Source organism: Macaca mulatta, chromosome 3 (assembly GCF_049350105.2).
Source record: "Macaca mulatta isolate MMU2019108-1 chromosome 3, T2T-MMU8v2.0, whole genome shotgun sequence".
Taxonomy (NCBI): Eukaryota; Metazoa; Chordata; class Mammalia; order Primates; family Cercopithecidae; genus Macaca; species Macaca mulatta.
Genome location: NC_133408.1, coordinates 92,698,847 through 92,722,975, shown reverse-complemented (window position 1 = coordinate 92,722,975; position 24,129 = coordinate 92,698,847). Strand labels below are relative to the sequence as shown.

At 42.0% G+C, this 24,129-nt stretch overlaps 1 long non-coding RNA gene across 2 annotated transcripts; it reads right to left on the bottom strand.

Annotated features, from left to right (window-relative positions):
* Nucleotides 1-6,518: 6,518 nt before the first annotated feature.
* On the bottom strand, nt 6,519-23,640 carry LOC106997459 (uncharacterized). 2 transcript variants are annotated; one of them, XR_003728164.2, is made up of 3 exons: nt 22,731-23,640; nt 21,499-21,653; nt 6,519-21,038 (listed from the first exon to the last, which is right to left on the bottom strand). It is a non-coding gene; the product is annotated as an uncharacterized LOC106997459 (long non-coding RNA). The 2 variants fall into 2 exon arrangements; XR_003728162.2 differs by having other exon boundaries at nt 21,499-23,640.
* Between the last annotated feature and the right edge of the window lie 489 nt (nt 23,641-24,129).

The window sequence follows — 24,129 nt, the reverse complement described above, 5'->3', positions numbered from 1 at the left end:
AAAGAAAAAAGAAAGAGAGAAAGAAAGAAAGAAAGTTACTGCCTAAAAAGGGTGCAATGTTGCTTTATTTCTGGTAAAGCTGATACTGGAGGCTGAGCAAGGTGGCTCACACCTATAATCCCAGCACTTTAGGAGGCCGAGGTGGGTGGATCTCTTGACCTCAGGAGTTTGAAACCAGCCTGACCAACTTGGTGAAATCCCATCTCAACTAGAAATACAAAAATTAGCTGGGCGTGGTGGCACATGCTCATACATAATCCCAGCTACTTGGGAGGCTGAGGCGGGAGGATCACTTGAACCTGGGAGGTGGAGGTTGCAGTAAACTGAAATTGTGCCATTGCACTCGAGCCTGGGAGACAGAGTGAGACTCCATCTCAAAACAACAACAACAACAACAACAACACACAGACCAAAAAAAAAAAAAAAAAAAAACCCGATACTGGAGAACACAGCCTCCCCCATGGGTAGGTGGGTTCTGAATACTGAGTCTTACAATTAAACAGATGCATTCAGGAGCAGGACTGGCCTGGACAGGGGTTCCCCTGCAGAGTCAATGCCTTCTAGTTGGAGGAATTGAAAGAAATGTGTCCTTCCTGTTCACTCTCCAGAGAAAGGGGAGGGGGGTCTTGGCTGGGCTGTGTCTCACCAATCACATTGTCATTCCTCCTTTCCAGGGTACAGGGAGAGAAAGGCAGAGTCTGGAAGGAAACACAGAGTCAGCAGAAACACTCTATCCCTGCCCAAAGCCTCCAGCCAGGCCAAAGCTGGTGGGATCGCAGATGCCACCTGCCTGCCCTCAGCCTCCAGGTCACACTCCCCTGCGACACACTCCCTGCCATTTTTTTTTCAATTGATCCATTGGTCCTGGAGGTCTGAGGCCAAGTCCAGGCCTCCCATCCTCCCTCCACCTGCAGATCTAACAGGAACCATAACAAGGCACAGGTGGGCCCTGTGACCCACTCTCCAGGGCTCTTGCCCCCTCGCATCTCTGCCCTGCTACAGCCAAGCTGCCAGCAGCATTGTGGTTCTTGGAGGTCCACCTCTTCCTGGCTTCCACACATCTGTGGGAAGCTCACGGTGGGTGTTGGGGGAAGAGTGGGAATTGTGTAAACGTGGCCGTCCTGCAGGCCTGCACACGCCTGCTCTCAAATTGCCAAGGAGAGCCCCTTAGCACAGCACCGGCCTCCAGGAAGCCAGGAGCCGGGGCCTTGGCAAAGCTAACCACCCGGCCCAGGGCACAAAGCAAGGGGCAGCAGGGCTGGGCAGGAATGCGGGTCTACCAGGCTCTGTCAGGGGCCCAGCTCCTCGCTCACCCACCATGCTCAGATGCAAATGTGCCAGGAGCACTGGCAATAACCTGCGGTAAAACCTCACTTCAGGCAAACCTCCCACTGCTGGGACTCTGTTTGCTTATTTGTAAAATGGGACTAACACTTTCCTACCAGTGGAAATTATGAGGATTTGGGAAGATGATCATAAGACCATGCAGACTAACATATTCTGGAAATTAAAATGTCATGTCAAATATAAGGGATTATTGTTACCGCTCCCATCATGATGGTCCTGAAACCCACAAAATGAGAATGAGGGAAGTGATTTCTAACCATGCCACTGCCTCCCACTGCAGCCTAGAAAGGCCCAGTGACACCGGGGCCTTACCTAAGGGGTTCACCCTAAGGGGTTCAGGCATTGGCCAGCGACACCCCAGGTACACAGTAGAGCCTCAAGGGGAAGGGAGCTCTGGCCCCCACCTACCTGCAAAAACAGAACTTGTCCCACTTTCCATGTCCTTCATTCCAGAAATAGCCAGGCGCCCTCCGTGGGTTGTGGGGAGCACTGTGGGCTGCTGGGTTTTGATTTTCCCCAGAACTGATCAGAGAAGAGCAGTTCCAGAGCCAGCTGAGCAGGAATGGGGGTCGTGTTGAATTCCCCCCACTTAGCTAAACATTTTCCCTTGGTTAAACTGGCTGAGTCTGGAAAAAGTAAATATTTTTCGAAAGTCAAGCCCAGTGATTTTGTTTTCTAAATCTATGCTGGCATGGTGTCTGGAAAGAAGAAATATGGGTTCCGATGGGGTTTAGGGAACAGAAATTGGTATTTGAACACCAACTGTGTATCAGACACAAAGCTGGGCATGTTCACATTCCTCTCCTTCCTTCTCACAGCAGCCTTGGTAGGAAAGATGTCATGGTCATTTTATTGTAGATGAGGAAGAGAAGCTTGGAGAGGCTGGGCGGCCTGCTACAGACACACAGGTGGCAAGCCACAGAACTGGGTCCAGACTCAGCCTGGCTGTTTACCATGCCCATGCCGTTTCCAGGACACCCCGCTCTGCTGATCAATTTAAGATACCCCTTTCTTGCCAGATGGCCAAAGAACAGACAGACTGTAGAATGCCAATGCCTCTTATTTTCTCTCTTTGTCTGTTCAAAAATATAATTTTTCTTGCAGATTAGAAAAGTAGCCCCTTTGAATTAGCCAGGTATGGTGGTACACGCCTGTATTCCCAGCTACTCAGGAGGCTGAGGCAGGGGAATTGTTTGAACCAGGGAGGTGGAGGTTGCAGTGAGCCGAGATCACACCACTGCACTCTAGCCTGGGTGACAGAGAAAGACCCCATCTCAAAAAAAAAAAAAAAAAAAGAAGCCCCTTTGGTGGTGCTGACTTTTCCATCTCACCTAATAAAGACATACCCGAGACTGGGCAATTTATAAAGGAAAGAGGTTTAATTGACTCACAGTTCCACGTGGCTAGGGAGGCCTCACAATCATGGCTGAAGGTGAACAAGGAGCAAAGTCACATCTTACATGGCAGCAGGCAAAAGAGCTTGTGCAGGGGAGCCACCATTTATAAAACCATCAGATCTCTTGAGACATATTAACTACCACAAGAACACTATGGGGGAAACCGCCCCTATGATTCAATTATCTCCACCTGACCCTGCCCTTGACACATGGGGATTATTACAATTCAAGGTGAGATTTGGGTAGGGACACAGCCCAATGGTTTCAGTGCAATACCTTTAGAAGCTCGCATAGAGGTCCCTAGGTTGCCCTGATTTCATTTTGTCCTCGCTTACGAAATCCTGGCTAGCATGTGATGCTGCTGAAAGGTGGAAGACAGAGATACCAGGGTGAATCAGCCAATTCAGGTGGTGCATCTGTGCCCTGGCCCAGCCATGGTGATCACCAGACGCTCCCTGGAAGAAGCCAGGCCTCTTCACAACAGCAACAGGCCCAATGGTCTCTGTTCCTACAGCCCAGGGAGTGACAGGGGGTCCCTCTTGCTCAGGGTCGCATGTCCCTTTCCTTGACCCCCTTTCCTTGCTGGGACTTGTAACCCAACATGAGAGGTGCTGGGTCCAGTTTAGACTTGAAATGAAAGGGTAGATTTGAAAAGGTCTGGAAGAAAGTGTTAAACATTGTTAAAGAGATTGAAGATGAGAAAGACACAGAGAGAGAGAGAGAGAGAGAGAGAGAAGGAGAGAATAGTCACTTTGACCAGAGAAGGAGGACGCAGTTGAAAAGCAATCAACTCCTTATTTTTGTATGCATCGAAAATCTAAGGACTTTACAATAGAATCTTCTTTATGTCATTGGGCATTTACCACATGGTAGACACTGGTTGCCCACCCTACCCACATTATCTGGAGTAAGGTACTCCTTCCAAATCCATACTGCATATGCATTGATGCTTTAGAGAGAAAACAGAGGAATGACAACAGAGAAGAAGAGGAGGAAAGGGAGGGGCAGAGAGTCCCTGCTGCTGTAAAGGAGTCGAGCACTGGCACACTCTAATCTGTTGAGATCATATTTTCCACTCTAAATTATTAATTTGCTGTGCTGGTTTCTACCCAGTGCTTAGTGCTATGTCTGGCATGTGGTAGGCTCTCAGTAAATATTTGTTGAAGTATATGAATACACAATTTTTTTTTTTTTACTTAAAGTTCTGGGATATATGTGCAGAACGTGCAGGTTTGTTACACAGGTATACATGTGCCATGGTGGTTTGCTGCACCTATCAATCCGTCATCTAGGTTTTCAGCCCAACATGCATTAGTATTTGTCCTAATGCTCTCCCTCCCCTTGCCCCCTACCCCTCGACAGGCCCTGGTGTATGATGTTCCCCTCTGTGTGTCCATGTGTCCTCATTGTTCAACTCCCACTTATGAATGAGAACATATGTACACAAATCTTTTTTAGTGTGTCTAGAGATTGAAGTTTCTAGATTTACAAACCTTGACCCCACCTTAGTGGGAGGAGGCTTACCTGAGTGGCCAGCAGCAGCCCAAGATGACACCTATGCCTCTTTGTTAACCATCAACACCACCAGTTTCAACAACACAGCTTTCCCCTAACCAAGAAGCCATTTCTGCACCTGCACAAGAAATATGGGCCCACCCCTCAGAGAGAAGCTGGAAATCTGGACAAAAGACCCTGTGATCTATAATTGTCCACTTAACCCCACAGGGAATAGTCTAAGAGAAAAGTGTTTCACAAAAGCCAAAGCATGTGGCCAAGCTGTTAGTTCACTGAACTCATGCCTGGTGCCTTGTTACAAGTATGAGTTCAAGGTCTGGAGAGCATTCATGGAATGTGACTGATGGATGCATTTCTTCTTACACCTAATTCCCTCTAACTGCTGTGAAATAGTTCCCAAGCCTTCATTCACTGGTCTAATTTCAAAGCAGATTCCCTTAGAAGTTTCATGTGGGCAGAATGAAGAAAAGAGTCAAGCATGAGAAAATCCAAAGCATGGTCAGGAACCAACTACTCAGAAACTACAAATATTAGAAATAATGGCCAGGTGCAGTGGTTCACGCTTGTAATTCCAGCACTTTGGGAGGCCGAGGCGGGTGGATCACCTGAGGTCAGGAGTTCAAGACCAGCCTGCCCAACATGGTGAAACCCCATATCTACTAAAAATACAAAAAATTAGCCAGGCGTGATGGCAGGTGCCTGTAATCCTAGCTGCTTGGGAGGCTGAGGCAGGAGAATTGCTTGAACTCAGAGGCGGAGGTTGCAGTGAGCCGAGATCATGCCGCTGCACTCCAGCCTGGGTGACAAGAATGAAACTCGATCTCAAAAAATAATAATAATAATAATAATAATATTTTTTGGCTGGGTGCAATGGTTCATGCCTATAATCCCAACAGTTTTGGAAGCCAAGGTGGGAGGACTGCTTGAGCCCAAGAGTTTGAGACCAGCCTGGGCAACATAGGGAGACCCCATCTCTACAAAACTAAAAAAAATTAGTCGGGCATGGTGATACATGCCTGGGGTCCCAGCTACTTGGGAGGCTGAGATGGGTGGATGCTTGGGCCCAGGAAGTTGAGGCTGCAGTGAACCACGATTGTGCCACTGCACTCCAGCTTGGGCAACAGAGTGAAACCTTGACTCAAAATATATGTGTGTATATATTTTTTTAACTACTATTTGCCTATATATTTAGATCTCACCTTCTTCCAATAAAGAGATTTAAGACATATACACATACATGCATAATCTTTCCATGGAAGGAATAGTGAGAAGGAAAGATGTTTGATTTAGGAGCAAGACAGCCTGGATTCACATTCTGTTCTCCCCCTAAATCAGTGTATGACCTTGGACTAATGCCTCTGGCCTCAGTTTCCTCATTTGTAAAATAAGGATAAAAGTAGCACCTACCTCATAGGAATGTTGTGTGGAATGAACTCAACTTGAGGCTCAAAAAGAAATATTAATCACCTCTACTGACCATTTATTAAATACCGAGACTGTACTAGATACTCTTTCATACTGAGATTCAATACAACTCACAACAGCCTTATAAAGTAGGTATTACTAGTCACATTTCATACACAAAATACTAGAAGCTCAGAGAGGTTGGTAATTTGACCAAAACAACATAGACAAAGGGAAAGGCTGGTATTTGAATCCTGGTCTTCCCAAATAAAAAAAAAATAAAAAATAAAAAATAAACCAAGGCTGTAGACAACACTGCTTCCCAGATCCTGAGTTATCCCATGATGGTTCCTTATTTTCATAATGAAGGGGATCAACCTGCCCTAAATGCCACCCCTCTGAATTCTCACAATTAAGTAATTTCTACATATGTGGAAGATAACATTCAAATTTAATGCCTAGGTCTGACTTGTCTACACCTATGATATTAAGAAAGACCACACTGGCAGAAACAGACTTTACACAATGCAAGAAGACCACAACCATCACTGAAAACACCATCTTTCTCACTGCTTAGGGATTGCTTGTGTAGGTTGGCCCGTGTTCCAAAGGCTTTTGTCTGTAACACCCTCAGTTAATTCACAAGCTGGCACAGTACAAGATCGTGTAATAGTATTCACATGAACTCAGTCAATGATAGGCTTTACTATTCACTCATTTTATCTTCAAAACTACATTATGAGATACTTATCTCCATTTTACAGAAGGGGAACCCAAAACTTAGAGAACAAAGCTACTAAATAGCTGAATTCATTATGTATTGCTGTATTACAAATTACTCCAAAACTTCATAGCTTAAATCAATAATAAACATTTATTGCATCACACAGTCTCTGTGAATCAGGAGTTTGAAAATGCCTTGGGTGGGTGGTTCTAGCTTAGGACTTCTCACGAGGTTGCAGTCAGGACGTCGACTGGGACCACAGTCATTGGAAGGCTTGACTGGGGATGAAGGATCTGCTTCCAAAGTGGCTCAGTCACATGGCTGGCGTGCTGACACTGGCTGTTGGTGGGAGGCCTCAGTCATACTCCATATGGGCCACTCCACAGGCTGCTTGAGTATCCTCATATCATGGCAGCTGGCTTCCCTCAGAGTGAGCAATCCAAAATTCAGAGAGCTCAATAGAAGTTTATCCTTTTTAGAACTCAGCCTTGGAAGCCACATAGTGTCACCTCAATCACATTCTATGGTTTAGGAACAAATCATTAAGTCCAGCCCACTCTCAATGGAAGAAGTAGACTCCATTTTTGGGGGGGAAGTACATCAGAGAATTTATGACATATGTTTAAATCACCACAGAGGCAGAACTGGAATTTTCATTTCTCCCTTTCTAACTTAGAACTCCAACTCTTTTCTTGATACCCAAGGCAGGAAAAATGTGGCATCGCCATTTCCACAGTTCACCTCCACCTCCGTAGCAGATGTCATGAGCAACCCCAGAACTCATTCGGCCGCAGCTGGACCTGGCCTCAGAATCTCTCTCACGCTGTCCCCATGGAAGTCACCGCCCATCAGATGGAGCTGGCACACAAGTAGAAATGTAGTGCATCCTGCCCATACCACAGCTATCGAGAAAAACTCACAGGTACGTTAGGTTTCAGTATCTTAGAGCCCCTAATCTTATGGATCGCCTCTGAGACACTCTATAAAACAAGATTTGTAATAATAAACCCCTTTCCCAAAAATTCTCTAAAAAGGAAAATGCTTTAGCAAACCTCACGTTCTAACTTTTAGAAGGTCTTCTCAATTCCAGAACTCCACCGTAATTATGCACTCTCACCCCACCCCAGAAATGTCATTTACGCCTGTAATGACAGGAAGAGAGGCCTGCGGGTGGCATCTGCTATTTTCTTAACTTGATATAGTGTTTGCCACCCACAGGTGCACACTGGCCTGGTCCCCATCCTGGAGACTCCGATGTAACTGATATGAGGCCCGGGGACTTCTCAAGGCTCCCCAGGTGATTCTAATGTTCAGCCAGTCTGAGAACAACTGACTTAGCACCTCATTTTCATTGCCAAATAGGTGATTCTCTGTGCATTCATTAAACTCTGCCACCTTGTAGTTGGTTAAATGAGCATATTAATAGAACTTAGAGAGTGATGAACCCCCAGGCTATATCCAACACTTACTGCTCTTTTTCAAAATGTCAATCTCAATTCGACTTTGGATTATCCTTCCTCAGTAGTTTTTCCCATCTCCATTAAATGCACCAACCCATCTGATTCAATAAAAACCCAATTGTTTTGCGCATTTATGAGACTTTGACACACTCTTTTCAGAATCACCTTCAGAACTACCTCTGTTTCACACAATGTTCATATCCCTCTATAATTCATCCCAGGTCCACAAAAACATAAGATCACCCTGAAGCAAACGTAAAATTCTGCTGATCTGGGAGTTTATAAGAGTTTTTCAGTAAACAGTCCTCTCATACCTACATAGTAAACACTTACTTTCCTAGGTTAATAGCTAGGAATTTTTAAATTAGCTCGATAACCTAAATATCAAAATGCCACTCCTCTTTCAAATATCACATCTGCCCTAAAAGGGAGATTTTTTAATGTGAAAAAAAAGTTTTACTGTTGTTTTGTTATTGCTATTGTTGTTGTTCATATCTTTTAACTTCTCTTGAAATCATACATAAAAACATCTTAAGTTTTTTTTAACTTGTATTATTAAGCCAGGGGTACATAGGCAGGTTTGTTACATAAATAAACATGTGTCATGGGAGTTTGTTGTACAGACTATCTCCTCATCCAGGTATTAAGCCTAGTACCCATTAGTTATTTTTCTGATCCTCTCCCTCCTCCCACCCTCCACCCTCTGAAAGACCCCAATGTGTGTTGTTTCCCTCTATGGGTCCATGTGCTCGCATCATTAAGCTCCCACTTATAAGTGAGAGCCTGTGGTATTTGGTTTTCTGTTCCTGGGTTAGTTCGCTAAAGATAATGGCCTGCAGCTCCATCCATGTCTGTGCAAAGGACATAAACCCATTCTTTTTATGGCAGCATAGTATTCCATGGTCTATATGTGCCACATTTTCTTTATCCAGTCTGTCACTGATGAACATTTAGGTTGATTCTATGTCACTGCTATTGTGAATAATGCTGCAATGAACATACATGTGCAGGTGTCTTTATAACAGAATGATTTACATCCCTTTGGGTATATACCCAGTAATGAGATTGTTAAGTTGAATGGAATTTCTGTCTTTAGGTCTTTGAGGAATCACCACACTGTCTTCCACAATGGCTGAACTAATTTACACGCCTACCAACAGTGTATAAGCGTTCCGTTTTTTAAAAGGGTGATATTTCCAACAGAAACATTTTCATCTGTACACCTTAGCCAAGGCAAGGACAGACCATCACCGTATGATATTGAAGACTTCTAGGGGTAGAGGATGGCAGCAGTTCCCTTAACACAGTTCCCACATTTTATCACACCTAGAGATTACCTGGGAAGCTAATAAACGTTCCTTCACCAGGTTGCACCTCATATAGTTTAATCAGAATCACCAGTAGCACAATACAGGCATTTGTGAATTTTATTGAATTTGTAAAAGTTTCCCAGGTGATGCCTACATACCACAAAGTTTAGAAACTACTGTCTTAACTCTTTATTGCTAAATCTTTACAGATCTGTAAGAAACAATTTTCTACATCCCTAAGCTGTTTTAAGAAAAAAATATCCACTCAGATTTGAGATATTTGCAAATAAAAGTTTATTTACTGGAATAGACTGTGTTACACTGTAAGGCACTTGAGAAATCTAAATGTCTCCTTCTTTCCTAAGTTTTAAAATTAAAACAGAACACATCAGAACATATTCTTCAATAAATTTTTCAGTGAATTATTACCCTTTGGACTTGGAGCCTAAACAAAAGTATACTTTATGGTTTATAAATGGGCTCCTCTTTCTCCCTTTACTGTAGTTAGCTGACTTCTCTAGTTATGACATAAATGTTTCACAATTAAAGATCAAATACGAATTGATACCAAATATCAGATATTTAATCACGAAAAATAAATTGCTTAGATTTCAATTGTAAAGGATAAGCATTTATTAGCTTAACTCACAAAATAACCATCTGCATCACTTTTTGATTTTTTTAATCTTAGGCTACTGCCTTGTGATTTAATGCATGTAGCCTCTTTATATAATTTATTCTTGTATAGTATCTTTATTTTTAATGTACATGTGTCTTATCTCACAAAGACCTGTAAGAGAAAGGATCATGTATATCAACGAATATTTATTGAGCATCTGCTATGTGCCTGGATCTATATTAGCCCAGAAAGTTTTCCCACAGCTGTATTATTCAATTTGCAGTTTACAAGTTGTTATTCAGTGGTAAAATCAACTTAGTGGCCTAACCACCTTTTTTGTTAATGACATAGTATAAAATGGAAGCATATAGGAAGGAGTAGCAAGTAGCAGCCTGCTTCTCGCATAGTGAAAATGAGTTTTGACTGGGTGTTGTGGCTCATGCCTATAATCCCAACACTTTGGGAGCCTAAGGCAGGAAGAATGCTTGAGCCCAGGAGTTCAAGACCAGCCTGGGCAATATAGTGGGACCCTGCCTCCACAAAAAATTAAGAAATTAGCTGGATACGGTGGCATGTGCCTGTCGTCCCAGCTACTCAGGAGGGAGGTTGAGGCAAGAAGAATGCTTGCACCCAGGAGGTTGAGGCTGCAGTGAGCTCTGCTCATGCTACTGCACTCCAGCCTGGGCAACAAAGTAAGGCCATCTTAAAAAAAAAAAAGAAAGAAAAAAGAAAAAGAAAAAAAGAAAAGAAAGAAAAGAAAAGAAAACAGAGAGAATGAGTTTCATTTAGCAATATTTTGTTTCGCTAAATGAAACAAAGGGGTGTGTGTGTGTGTGTGTGTGTGTGTGTAGGTAGGTAGGTAAAATGGATCTCGATGTAAAATATTTTTCTTCATTAAAAAGGTTTGGAATGTATGCTATGGAACAGTATTCTGTGTGTCATAGCGTTCTGTAAGTATGGATTAAATGGTTAAAGTCAAAATTCTTAGAAATTGAATTTTTGTTCATTTATTTGTTTTAGTTTGTTTAAAAAAAAAAAGCTGGCAGCAGCTTCTCAGGCTAGAAGAACAGAAAGTCACCTTGGAACAGATATTCATTTAGCAACTTTGAGTACTTGAGGAGTCTCTTATCCGTATGTAAACATAAAGAGCTGAGGCCTCCTGTTGGGAGAAAAGAGTTCAAGACCTCTGGCCTGGAGGGCTGAGATTCTCTCTGGTGTACACAGCTGGTTTGCAGGGAAAGTGTGTCTCTTTGTCTAAGTGCCAAGAAGCCACCTGAGACAGTAAGAGATGGAGCCCTGACTTTCCATCTAGAGGTTCAAAAGGCCTGATACAGACCCAGCCAAGGTCCATGGACAACAGAGGGGAGTCTGGGCTGGCTTAAAGGCTGTAAGATAGAGATGGCCCCTGCACAGCAACATGGAAGAGGCTTTGACACAGAGAAACTGTGCTTTCTGCTTAGCAAGACTGGCGGGACACCTTAGAAAATCACACAGAAAAAATAATAAAGATATAACAGTGATTAATATTATAAACTTTTTTAAATGCATACCAATTATTTGCAGGACTGAAACTTACACACAATCTGTGATATTCAGGTATATTATAACTTACTAATAGCTACTAATTGTCCATCAAACCCTCATCCCCATGATGTACCATGGGAACTTGTCAGAAGGAGTCATGGCACCATCACAAAAAGACAGACCACCAGATCTTCCATGCCCCTGATAGAAGAACACAGTGGCACCTGCACAGTGGTTTTGTCAAGCAAAAATCAAACCTGAAACTGATCAAAGCATCAGATCTGACTACTAGATTACAGTAAATGTGGAGGAGAAGGGAACAATGCCACAGGTGCACTCCGCAAAATACAGACTGGGACAGGACAGACAGCCCATCTTCTCCAACAAATACATTGTAGGAAAAGAATAGAAGAGAAGACTCTAGATAAAATGACTCTTAAGAGGCACAGCAACGGATTGCAATACTACTCATATCCTGATTTTAAGAAACCACAAAATATAATTTGAGAAATCAGGAAAATTGGAACACATATTGGATAATCGTTTAATTATGGTAAGGGACTGTTGATTTTGACAGATTTTATATTGGTACTGTGATTATGTTCATAAAGAGTCTTTTAGAATTACATTCTGAAAAGCTATGAATGTAAATATAGACTTGCATCAAAACATGAGGTGAGGAGAAATATCAATGCAAAAACATTGGCTGTGAGTGGATATTAGTCACAGCTGGAGATGGGTACCTGGGATTTTATTATTCTGTTTCTATATGTATATGTTTGGAATTTTTCATTTTCCAAAAGCCATAGGCACCCCAGTCTTTTTTGTAGGCAGTGTGGACCATGTCACTTTGCAGCTTCTGTTCTATCACATCCTCAACTCCATCCCCTTCCAACCTGATGAACAGACTCAAAACAAGTATTTCATTTCATTCAGTGCACTGAAGACTGTACCAGAAACCAGAGACTTAAACAAAGTCTAAGAACTGACAATAGGTGTAAAATTCCCATGATTGTGATCAATGCAGTGATTCATGCTTGCTGATGTGCATATAATACATATACTATACACAATTTATTTACACTTTAAATTCATTCAGTGGCTTCACCTCAACGAAATGAGAGGAATGCAGTCACACTCAAAGTCTAGCTAGAGTTCCACACAGTGTTTCAGTAAAACGAATCATTCTGTTTCACTGCAAGGCACACCATTTGAATGCTGAAAAGACATGTATAAATTGATTGAACCCATCAATCTCTGGGTGCTTACAATATGCCAAGCACGAGTAAATAAAATATGATTATTTTACTATGGAATTATAATAAAGTTCTACCTGCATCAGTGGTATGTCACAGGAACCATGAATTGCCACATTGATTCAAGAGTAGAGATTCAAAATGTTGGAATTCAGAGAGGACATTACAGTAATTTACACAAATTTTAAAATATTACTTGAAAGTGCAAAATGCTACTGGGGTACAAAGACATTAAAGATAAGTTTAAGAATAAGCCACCAACACACTTGACTCATGAAGGTGACAGACTTCAGACAGACTATCTGGTTAACCATTTGCATGAATGTGTGATGATGGATAGAATGTGCAGAAATGTATACAGGAATTGTGTATCTGTTTCTATTATGTTTCTTTCTCAAAATGCTTAGAAGTGGAAGGTTATATTTGGCACACTTGCTTCCTTATTGAGTCACTGCAACATTTTCACATAATTTTCTTTCCAAATCAATATTTACATGCATTTTAATAAAATAACCTGCATTCTCCATCGTTTAAATTGCAGTGTGAATGTTCAGTGGCCTTCCCTTATTATTATAAGAGGCAATAATTTGGCAACAGGTTTTGTTACTGCAAAGGGAAGAAGTGTCTTTGTGGACTTTTTTTCCCATCTATTTTCTTCCTTTCTGCAAACTATCATTTGACAAACACTTAGACATTCTGTGATAAGCAGGAGCGCTTCCTCAGGAACAGGCTCCACAGGTCTGAAAAGTAGCTTTCTTGTGGAGGAATATTACCTTGTTTTTGAAGATCTGAAGAAGGGTTAGGAGAAAGAATTGACAATCACTTTCTAGGCTAGTTGAATTCCACTTGAAGAACCAACTTTGTTTTCAATCTTTGTGCCTCAAAAGATGGGAAGCTTTATTCTTGCCTGGTATTTTTTTATCTCCCTTCCAGGGATAAGTAAGTAACCAGATACCTGCAGTGCATTGAGCTATTTTACCAATATTTGCTCAGGTGTCTTCTCTGGTTCTTCCAGAGTTTTTTTATTTCTTATAGCTATTGTTTTTCTATGCAGATTATAATAATTATAGAAACTTTTAATATTTTGTAACTAACAATTTGATTTGAGATCAATGTAAACCATAATCTAAGTTCAACACAGCAGTTTAGTGTACAGGAGTGATACGGTTTGGCTCTGTGTCCCCACTCAAATCTCATGTTGAATTGTAATCCCCAGTGTTGGGGGAGGGGACCTGGTGGGAGGTGATTAGATCACGGGGGCGGTTCCCCCATGCTGTTCTCCCAATAGTGAGTGCATTCTCATGAGATCTGATGGTTTAAAGTGTGTGGCACTTCTCCCCTCACTCTTTCTCTCTCTCCTGCTGCCATGGGAAGGTGTTTGCTTCTTCTTCACCTTCCGCCATGACTGTAAGTTCCCTAAGATTTCCCAATCATGCTTTCTGGTAAGCCTGTGGAACTATGAGACAATTAAACCTCTTTTCTTCACAGATTACCCAGTCTCAGGTAGCTCTTTCTAGCAGTGTGAGAACGGAGTCATACAATGAGAAAAAAAACAGGACTGGAAACCAGATGACCTGAATTCAAGTTCCAGCCGTATCACTAGCTACCTGTGTGATCCTGAGCAAGTGAGTTATTTCATCTACAAAATGAAGAACTCAGAAGATGTTTTTACCTCCTTTAGATGTTTAGACCTGTGATGGTTAACATTGGGTGTCAACTTGATTGACTTGAAGGATGCATAGATGGCTGGTAAAGTATTGTTTCTGGGTGTACCTGTGAGGACGTTGCCAGAGGAGATTAACATTTGATTCAGTGGACTGGGAGAGGAAGCCCCACCCTCAGTGTGAGTGGGCACCATCCACTTGTTTGCCAGCCAGGCTAGAACAAAGCAGGTGGAAGAAGGTGGGATGAGCTGGCTTGCTGAGTTCTGGCTTTCATCTTTCTCCCATGCTGGATGCTTCCTCCCATTCCTCCTGCCCTTGGACATCAAACTCCAGGTTCTTTGGCCTTTGGAGTCTTGGAGTTACACCAGTGGTTTGCTGGGAGATCTAGGTCCTTTGGCCAGACTGAAGGCTGCACTGTCGGCTTCCCTACTTTTGAGGCTTTTGGACTCAGACTGATCCACTACCAACTTCTTTCTTCCTCAGCTTGCAGATGGCCTATGGTGGGACTTTGCCTTGAGATCATGTGAGCTGATTTTCCTTAATAAACTTCCTTTCATATATACATATATCCCACTAGTTCTGTCCCTCTCGAGAACCTTGACTAATATAAGACCTAAACATTTAGTGCTAAAATTATTGATTTTGGCTTAAAACTGTCTCACAAGACCTTTTGCTATACTTTGTGAACGAGCTATTCACAAACAAGCCACAGGTCCCCCCACAACTTCTCTCTCTTTCTCTCTCTCCTCTTCTCTTCTCTCCTCTCTTCTCCTCTCCTCTCCTCTCCTCTCCTCTCCTCTCTCCTCCCCCTCCTCCTCCTCCTCCTCCTCCTCCTTCTTCTTCTTCTTCTTCTTCTGCTTCTGCTTCTTCTTCTTCCTCTTCTTCTTCTTCTTCTTCTTCTTCTTCTTCTTCTTCTTCTTCTTCTTCTTCTTCTTCTTCTTCTTCTTCTTCTTCCTCCTTTCTCTCTCTCTCTCTCTCTCTCTTTCTTTCTCTTTCTCTCTCCTTCCTCAGTGATGGGCTGGAAAGCTAACATTCTTGGTTTTCAGACTCCCTTGTGCTTAAGTGGGATGGCCAAGTTCTTTCTAGCCAGCGACATCAGTTGAAATCTCTTGAAGAAACTTTCAGGAAAGCTTTTTTTTTTTTCTTTTTGTAAAAAAAAAAAAGAAAAGAAAAGACCTGGTGTGACATCCCTTCTCCCTTTCATTTCTTCTTCCATCTTCCTGATTGTGATGTGAACATGAGCCCAAAGCCTCAGCAGCAATCTTTGACCAAGAAACACAAATGCGAGGGCTAAGGCTGGACTCTACTGTGTGTGGAGGGCAAATATGAAAAGAGCCTACTTTACAAATGCACCACTAAACCATCATCCCAGACCCAGCTGGCCTACAATCACTATTCTTGTTGCCTGAAACAAATAACTATCTACCTTTTGAAAGCGCTGTTAATTGGGCTTCCTGCAAGCTGCAAATGAGTGCAGCCCTAACAAACCTCAAACACAGTTATTTTTCCAGGATAGTACCAATTTTAGAAAGACTTCATTACATTTTAAAATGAATCCTACTGCTTGGAATCAGTTTCCATTTCCCTTCACCTTTGTTTCAAGCTTCTATAACTCCCACTCAGTGTTCAAGACCCCACTTATGCCCCTCTGCCCTGACTCCTCCAAGTAGAGCCCATCACAACCTCTTTGGTGCCACTTTCACAACTGGCACTCACCTTTATTTTTGTCCCCATCGCATTATACTATGATTTATTTAGTCTACTTTTCATCCTATCTAAACCAAGAGTCTCCAGGGACAGATACATTTTATGTTGCTTTGTTTACCACAAATACAGCTCTGAACCTGTTACATAATAGATGTTCAATAAATGGTAGTTTATTTAATTTTGGATAAGTACGTTCACTGACTCATAATCATATAATATCATAATCATTTAGCAAACTCATCACTTATGTGGAAGTGACTGGGGACAACTGAACCTCATGTTGATTGTTCTATCCACAGATCTCAATCTGCATAATTCTATATAGACTCACTGCTCCTGTCATCTACCTCTAAATACATTATACACTTAACTTTTTTTTTCATTTATTTATTTTTTTTCTATAGGTTATGGGTGTACAGGTGGTGTTGGGTTAAATGAGTAAGTTCTTTAGTGGTGATTTGTGAGAGTTTGGTGCACCCACCACCGAGCAGTATTCACTGCACCCTATTTTATCTTTTATCCCTCACCCCCTCTCTCACCCTTCTCCCCAAGTCCCTGAAGTTTAACTTTCAAAAGGAGCTTCTTTACAGTGTAAAAGCTATGCTGAACTCAGCCACCCTCCCACCTTTCTGATGCATTGTAAGCAGCAGTAGGATTGATCCTGGGTTTGTTCATTACTTTAAGGGAAATAAAAGATGTTATGATGGCCCTGAAACTCGTGGGAATGAAAAGTGGAGAGCTTATCACAAACAGTGCTCACTAAACATTTATTATGCCTGGGAGGGATGCATTAGGCCTTCCTGGGACAGTGTATATTACAAATGGAGGACACAGCAAGATACTAATTCTTTCTGATCTATTGATTGCCTTGGAACAACACAGGAAGAAGACATTCGGAATTGCAGGATTGTGTGTATTTAGGCAGGAACTATCCTTAAAATGTCAAATAAGTAATTGGGATGTAATAGGATTGTGTGAGATTACATTAAAGCCTACAGTTATTCAGTTTATTACATTTTGCTATAAACCACTAAAATGTCTATCTATCCAGGCAAATTGAAGCTGATTCAGTTATGTTTAAGAATGCTCAGAAAATTAATATTTTAGTGGCCTCATTACTGAAACTATGGATAAAACATGTTTTCTTTCTCAAGTAAAGTGCTCCTGCCCAGGAAAAGATGCATGGTTGAGAAAAACATTCTGAACGTAATTCACATATAGAATTCACAACTTTGGATACAACTTTTGCCAGTACATGAACTGGTTGCTCTTCTTTTAGAAAGTTACTTTTCTTTTTTCCTTTTCTCTTCAAATAAATTTACTTCAAAAGGAATTGCAAACCTCCTACCACAAAATTAACTAAGTGTTTTTGTGTGTGTGTGTGTGTGTATGTGTGTGTGTGTGTGTGGGTGGGTGTGTGTGTGTGTGTGTGCACGCGCGCGTATGTATGTTACTGCCAAGACTAGGGTCTGATCCTTCTTTTTTTAAAGTGAGATACGAAAGTGTTAGTTGGCTGGGTGCGGTGGCTCACGCCTGTAATCCCAGCACTCCGGGAGACCCAGGTGGGCAGATCACCTGAAGTAAGGCGTTTGAGACCAGCCTGGCCAACATGGCAAAACCCCATCTACTAAAAAAATAAAATAAAAATAAAATAAAATAAAATAGCCAGGTGCGGTGGTGTGTACCTGTAATCCCAGCGACTTGGGAGGCTGAGGCATGAGAATCACTTGAACCTGGGAGGTAGAGGTTGTGGTGAGCCAAGATCACACCACTGCACTCCAGCCTGGGTGAGAGAGTGAGACTCTGTCTCAGAAAAAAAAAGAACAAAGAAAAGGTTAGTGAGGTGACAGGTATTAGAAACATACTGGTTCTAACTTGAGACTTTTTCATTGACACAATAATAAAAATAACTTATGTTTTTTCATTATATGATTGAACATTGTGTCCATGTAGCATACCATTGTACTATGAAGTCCCTGTAAATACCATTAGATGTGCACACCCTAAGGCATGAGTGCAGTAGAAAGAGCACAGGTTGGCCTGGTGCAGTGGCTAATGTCTGTAATCCCAGCACTTTGGGAGGTCAAGGTGGGTGGATCACAAGGTCAGGAGTTCAAGATCAGCCTGGCCAATATGGTGAAACCCCATTTCTACTAAAAAATACAAAAATTAGCTGGGTGTTGTGGTGCGCACGTATAATCCCAGCTATTCGGGAAGCTGAGGCAGGAGAATCACTTGAACCTAGGAGGCGGAGGTTGTAGTGAGCTGAGATGGCGCCATTGCACTCCAGCCTGGGTGACAGAGCGAGATTCTGAAGAAGGAAGGAAGGAAGGAAGGAAGGAAGGAAGGAAGGAAGGAAGGAAGGAAGGAAGGGAGGGAGGGAGGGAGGGAGGGAGGGAGGGAGGGAGGGAAGAAAGAAAGGAAGAAAGAGAGAAAGAAAGAAGGAAAAGAAAGCACAGATTTTGAAGCTAGACAGAGCTGGATATAAACTCTAGCTCCCCCACTTACTGTGTAACCTGGACAAGTTCTCTTATCTCTGCACTTCAGTTTCCTTATCTGTGAAATAAAATAACGCAGTACCACAACGGCATACAATTACACAGTAGAATGTCATCATTTGCAAAAGCATGCTGAAGTGTAAAGTGTAAAGATGACCATAGTTTGAAACGGTTTAAAATATCAACTTGGCTAGGCTGAGCCATGCTTCCCAGAATTCCTTTCTGGTTCAGGTGGGCCTCAAGAGATGTTTTACATGAGATTTGGAGGGTGAAAGTGAAGTGGCAGCCATTTTGATTTGTATGCTCAGGTTATTATAATAGAAAAATCCAAGTAAAAGCCACTAAACAGATTCTACCCATAAGAATTTAAGCAAACCAAAAGCAATGTCTCATTCCTGGAGGGGCTGTAGAGATTAGTGCCACCATAGGACCTCTGAAAGATCAGAGGTGATGATTCTTACCAATCCCCATTTGACTCACTGATTTGACCTGTGCAGTAAACAGAATGGCAGTGAATAATCAGAAATTTAATCAGATGGTGACTCCAATTATCAGAAATTTAATCAGATGGTGACACAATTGCTGTTATGCCAAACATAGTTTCAATTGCATATTCCAAACATAGTTTCAACACATCCCTTAGCGCCTGACATGCTGCTATTGGTCTGGCGAATACTCTTTGTTTCTCTACTGTTAGTAGACATCATCAAAAGTAATTTGCTTTCAGCTGAGAAGGCCAGCAATTTTCCTTCACCGTCCTATTGCAGGGATATATCAACTCTCCAGCCCTAGTGTATAGGATGTTGATCACATTTTTCATGCTGCAGAACATTATTCTGGTCAATTGCATTGATGATGTTATGTTGACTGGATCTGATGAAAAGGAAGAAATGACTTCTAGCTGCATTGGTAAGATATCACCAAAAAATCCACAAATAGCATACAACAGCATACAACAAAAAATCATACTATTATGCTACAAAAAAAACAGAAGCTTTCTATCTTTGTGAAAAATTGAAGGATTTAATGATCTGAGGCATATTCCTTCCATATTGAAGAGCGTGTTGCTATATCTGGCCCCTCCTACCACTAAGAAAGAGGCACGACCCCTGGTGAACCTCTCTGGGTTTGGCAGGCAATATATTCCTCATTCAGGCATATTATTCCAACTCATCTACCTAGTGAGCCACAAAGCTTCCAGTGTTGAGTGAGACCCACAAGAGAGAGTTCTGCAACAGGTCCAGGCTGATGTACAGGCTTCTCACTTGGGACACAGAACCCATAAGAACTGACGCTGCTTGAAGGGTCAATGGCAAATAGGGATTCTGCGTAGAGTGTTTGGCAGACCTCTCTAGGCTAAATCACAGTGAAGACTCACAGGATTTGGCGGAAGCTCTGTGGCTCTCTGCTGGTAACTACTCTCCTTTAGAGAAACAGCTTTTAGATTTCTGTTGGGCCTTAGTAGAGACAAAACTGCCCATGGGCCACCCATCACCATGTGCCTTAAGCTCCATGTCACGTGTTGGGTGCTTTCTAAACCCCCAAGCCATAAAGTTAAGAATATGAAGCAGTGCTCCATCGTCAAGCAGAAGTGTTATATATGGACTGAGCTCCAGCAGGTGCCTTTGCCCTCGTCCCGGCTACACTGGCCCTCAGAAACCCCGGCCCCCTTCCCTTGCTACACTGCATCCTCTCCCTCAACCCATGTGTATGGCCTCATGAGGATTCCTCTATGATCACTTGACAGGCTTGTTGGACAGGCAGTTCGGCCTGATATCTAGACACCATCTGGGAGTGGGCGGCAGCACTACCACCCCACTTTGAGACAGCTCTGAAAGGCAGTAGTGAAAGGAAACCCTCCCAGTGCGCAGGACTGTGAGTACCGTGCCTGTTCATTTTGCCTTGGAGAGATGGCCAGGGGCAGGGGGCGCACCAGTCAGTGAGTCCTCTTCAACTCAGGGTGGCTTTCCTGCACGTGGCTCCCCACAGCTGATTCTGGAGGTTAGCGCCCCCTACAGGAGACTCCAGTGTCTCATATTCCCTTTTATCAGACATGAGGTTGTCAAGGATTTACATATTTCCTTAATCAATAGACAAGTTCTGTGCCAACTGCCTCCCGCTTAACATAAAGCCAACTTTTAGCTAAATAAAAACTTCTGAATGCTTTTTGAATACAAATAAGAGATCTATGAAAAATCTAGCCATAGCTTCACATGTCACTGATTCCCAGGGACAGAAGTAGTCAGAGCCTGGACTTTAGATGTCATAGTCCCTCCCTGCTCACCTTCCCAAGGACCACCACCAAGGAGAGCTGCACAGAGGGCCACTGAAGCCCATCCTCTAAAGGTCCCCTGGAGGAGACTGCTTTGCTATTTAGAATGTGTTTGAGAAAGCAACCAAGGCTTAGGGATGGGTAAGCATCCCCACTTCTTCCTTTGCTCATGGGAAAGATATCCATTTTATGTCGTATTTGACACACAAACAGTCCCTGGCACTGGGAATGCAAAACAGAAGAAATATGTCAGGATGGGTGGGAAAAGGGGGTCAGGGAGAAGACTCACCACAGTTCCTCCTTCGACTTAGGCCACACCAATGACTGGTTCTCCTCTTCCCCTAGACAGCCAAGACAGCCAAGGACAGGACTAGGAATCAGAAATGCCCCCTAAAGTTCAGACCCCGCCAGAGGAAGGGTGGTGTATACCCACAGCAACCCTTTCACAGAGTTTGCAACATTATTGCTAAAGCTTGAATAATTCACCTATCAAAGGGACAATTTTTGCTATAATTTCTGCCATGTACTACCAATATTATAACACTTTTATTTAAGTAGATGTGTATAAAAAGTTTCTTTATATCCACTGCCATGCATTTTTAAAATATAAAACATGGGCATATGCAAAAATATAGCCATAAATGATAGATAAGTATAAAATTAAATATAAATTTTAAAATACATGATTCAATTTGAGAGAGATCTTGTGCCTGCAATCATTCTACACCTGAGAAGTGCCCTCTGTGCTGAAAAGGGAGACAAGGGAGTGCCAGGGAGACGTGAGAAAGGATAGGCACTGACCTGAGGCCTTCTCCTCCACGCAGTCGGAGAGATCACTGTAAAATCTTCTCACAACCTTCAGAGCTAGTGAGAGCTGGATATAAATTTCAGGTCTGCAATTTCCTGTGTAACTTCTTTCTCTGTGCTTCAGTTCCTTTCCTCATCTGGAAAATGAGCTTAACAAAGGACCACAGTGACATATGGAAATGGAGTACAATGTGCACACGATTTTCAAACGCACGCTGAAATGTCAAGTCATCTATTACTTTGAAATGTTTCAGAGAAAAAAAGAGACAGAGATAGAAGTAAATATAGGAAAATGTCAACTGTTCTATCTAGCAGGTACATATAGGGATGTCCATTGTACTAGTCTTTCAGCGTTTCCTTATGTACCCATGTATGCAATTATGAGAGAGAGGAAGGAGGGAGCTGGATGTGCTGGCCAGTCCCAGAGCATAGGTACTCTTCGCTGAATCTGTCCGGCCATCTCCCAAGGTTCTACGGTTCTGCACTGCTTCCCAGGTGCTGAGGAGGACTCCGGGCTGAACCCTTGGGGTGGCTCTGTGGTACGTGTGGAGTGTGACCTTGTGAAGCCGTGGCTACAGGATGGTGCTCAGGGTGCCCTCTGTGCAGCACCCCTTGGAGAATGTCCTTAGGAAAGTGAGTAGGGAGGTTGCCATGACCCCACCCAACCTGAGCCTGACCTTGACTTCCTCCCCCTCTTGTGAGAGTCTGGGACATGTGCAGCCATATGTAGACTTTTCATACCTTTTTTTCTTTTTTCAGATACATTAATCAGCTGAAATCCAACCTTTCGTTAAAAGAGAGACACAGCTGGAAGAAAAACATGTCCCACTGATTCAGGAGAAATGCAAAACCACGGATAATCTCAGCTCCGACAAAAAGGAGGCTGTGGAGCTAGAATCTTCCTTATAGAGCATTAGCCTTTAGGATGTCAGCAGGAACTTGGAGCCTGCCAGAAAACCCCGAGAACTGAAGAGGGTCAGCTTAGTTCCTTAGGAGGACCTGTAGGAAGAGAAGTCCAGGCCCAGAACAAGAGGAGACAGCTGAAGTCAGGGGAAAGGTCCAGTTTCTAGAAGAGGAATTATGAGTCATCCCACAGCAAGTAGCTCTTCCAAACAGAGCCGCTGGTGCACAGCTGGTCCCTCACAGCAATGGGCCCTCCCTAATTGGAAAACAGAGCTCCCCTCCCCTCTGCTCAGCTTCCGCTTAAGCTGCCAGGTTATGCTCACCTCGCTCCTCCTTCCATCCAAGGAACTGTGTATGATATTTCAAGGCCTCATTTTCCTCCTCCCTCCTTGCCTCTTTCTCTTCCTTTCTCTCCTTCTTCCACACGCCGTGCATGGATCCCACCACTGCCACCACCGTCAAGACCTCCCCCAAACTTCACAGCCTGAAAATAGAAATGTGTGCCTGCAAAATTAATTCAGTCTTCAAACAAATCAACTATTGCACTTCCAAAACTACGCCAGGAAACTTGGAGCTTTCCTTTGTCTTGCTTAGAAAAAAATTTAATCGTGCCTCTCTCTTTATTAGTTTATGCAGCTGCTCCTGCTTAAGAGATTATATTTTTTGCTAGATGAAGCTATAATATCCAGAGATTTATAAATGATAAGTATATCATTTACAAAATGATTATACATATAATTACTTTTTATTTTGCCCTTTTGAGAGTATAAAAACTGTATTTTAATTTTAATTATGTGTCCATTATAACCTCAACAATAATGTGAGTAGTATGAGTATCAGTGAGAGAAAATATTTTTCACTTTAAATGTTGTCTTTGTTTGCCCAAATGCTATATTATAGTTAAAAGGCAAGTGTAAAAATTGTTTCATACCTATATAAATATTGATTGGCTTTAAAAAACAGACACGTGAATTATTTTCTTCAAAACATACCTTTCTAATATTACTCAAAGCAGCTCGCTTACACTCTTAGCATATGTGACAAAATTTATCCATAAAATGAAATTACAAAAGGGAATCTTTGTCCAGATCTGGACCAAATAGCCACAATGTATAAAACACAATATCAAAATGAAATTAAGTTGTAAAGTCTTCAGAATGATTTCTAACAATACTAAATAGTTTATAAATACTTAGTCGATAGTTTACTTATCTGTGAAAAGGAACTAGTAATGGGAACCTCTCATCAAGAGAGTCATTGTATAATTAAATAGAATCGTAAAAATAGATGCTATTTTAAAGCATTTAATCTTATAAAACTTCTTTTAATATTACAAACAAAACAGAAAGAACTAATGTATTAATTAAAATCATAACCTTAGCAACTTTAAGACCTAAGACAAATATTAAATTGAATCAAGAAATAATTTTTGATACCTAGACAATTCCTAAGAACAAGATTCAAAAGACTAAATATAATTTTAATTTACCCTTATTTCTTGAGATGGCTACAAATTAACAGGGTATGCAAATGACTTTTATGATTACCTACATTTGTTTTGCTATCTTAAATTTGCTAAAAATGGCAAAATTTTAAAACAATTCAACAGTTTTCTAGTTTGCTTTTTTGTTTGGGGATAAAAGCAGGTTAATTTGGCTACATATAATAATATAAATGGTTGAGTAGACTAGTGCAATAATTACAGAAAAAAGGAATATGTAT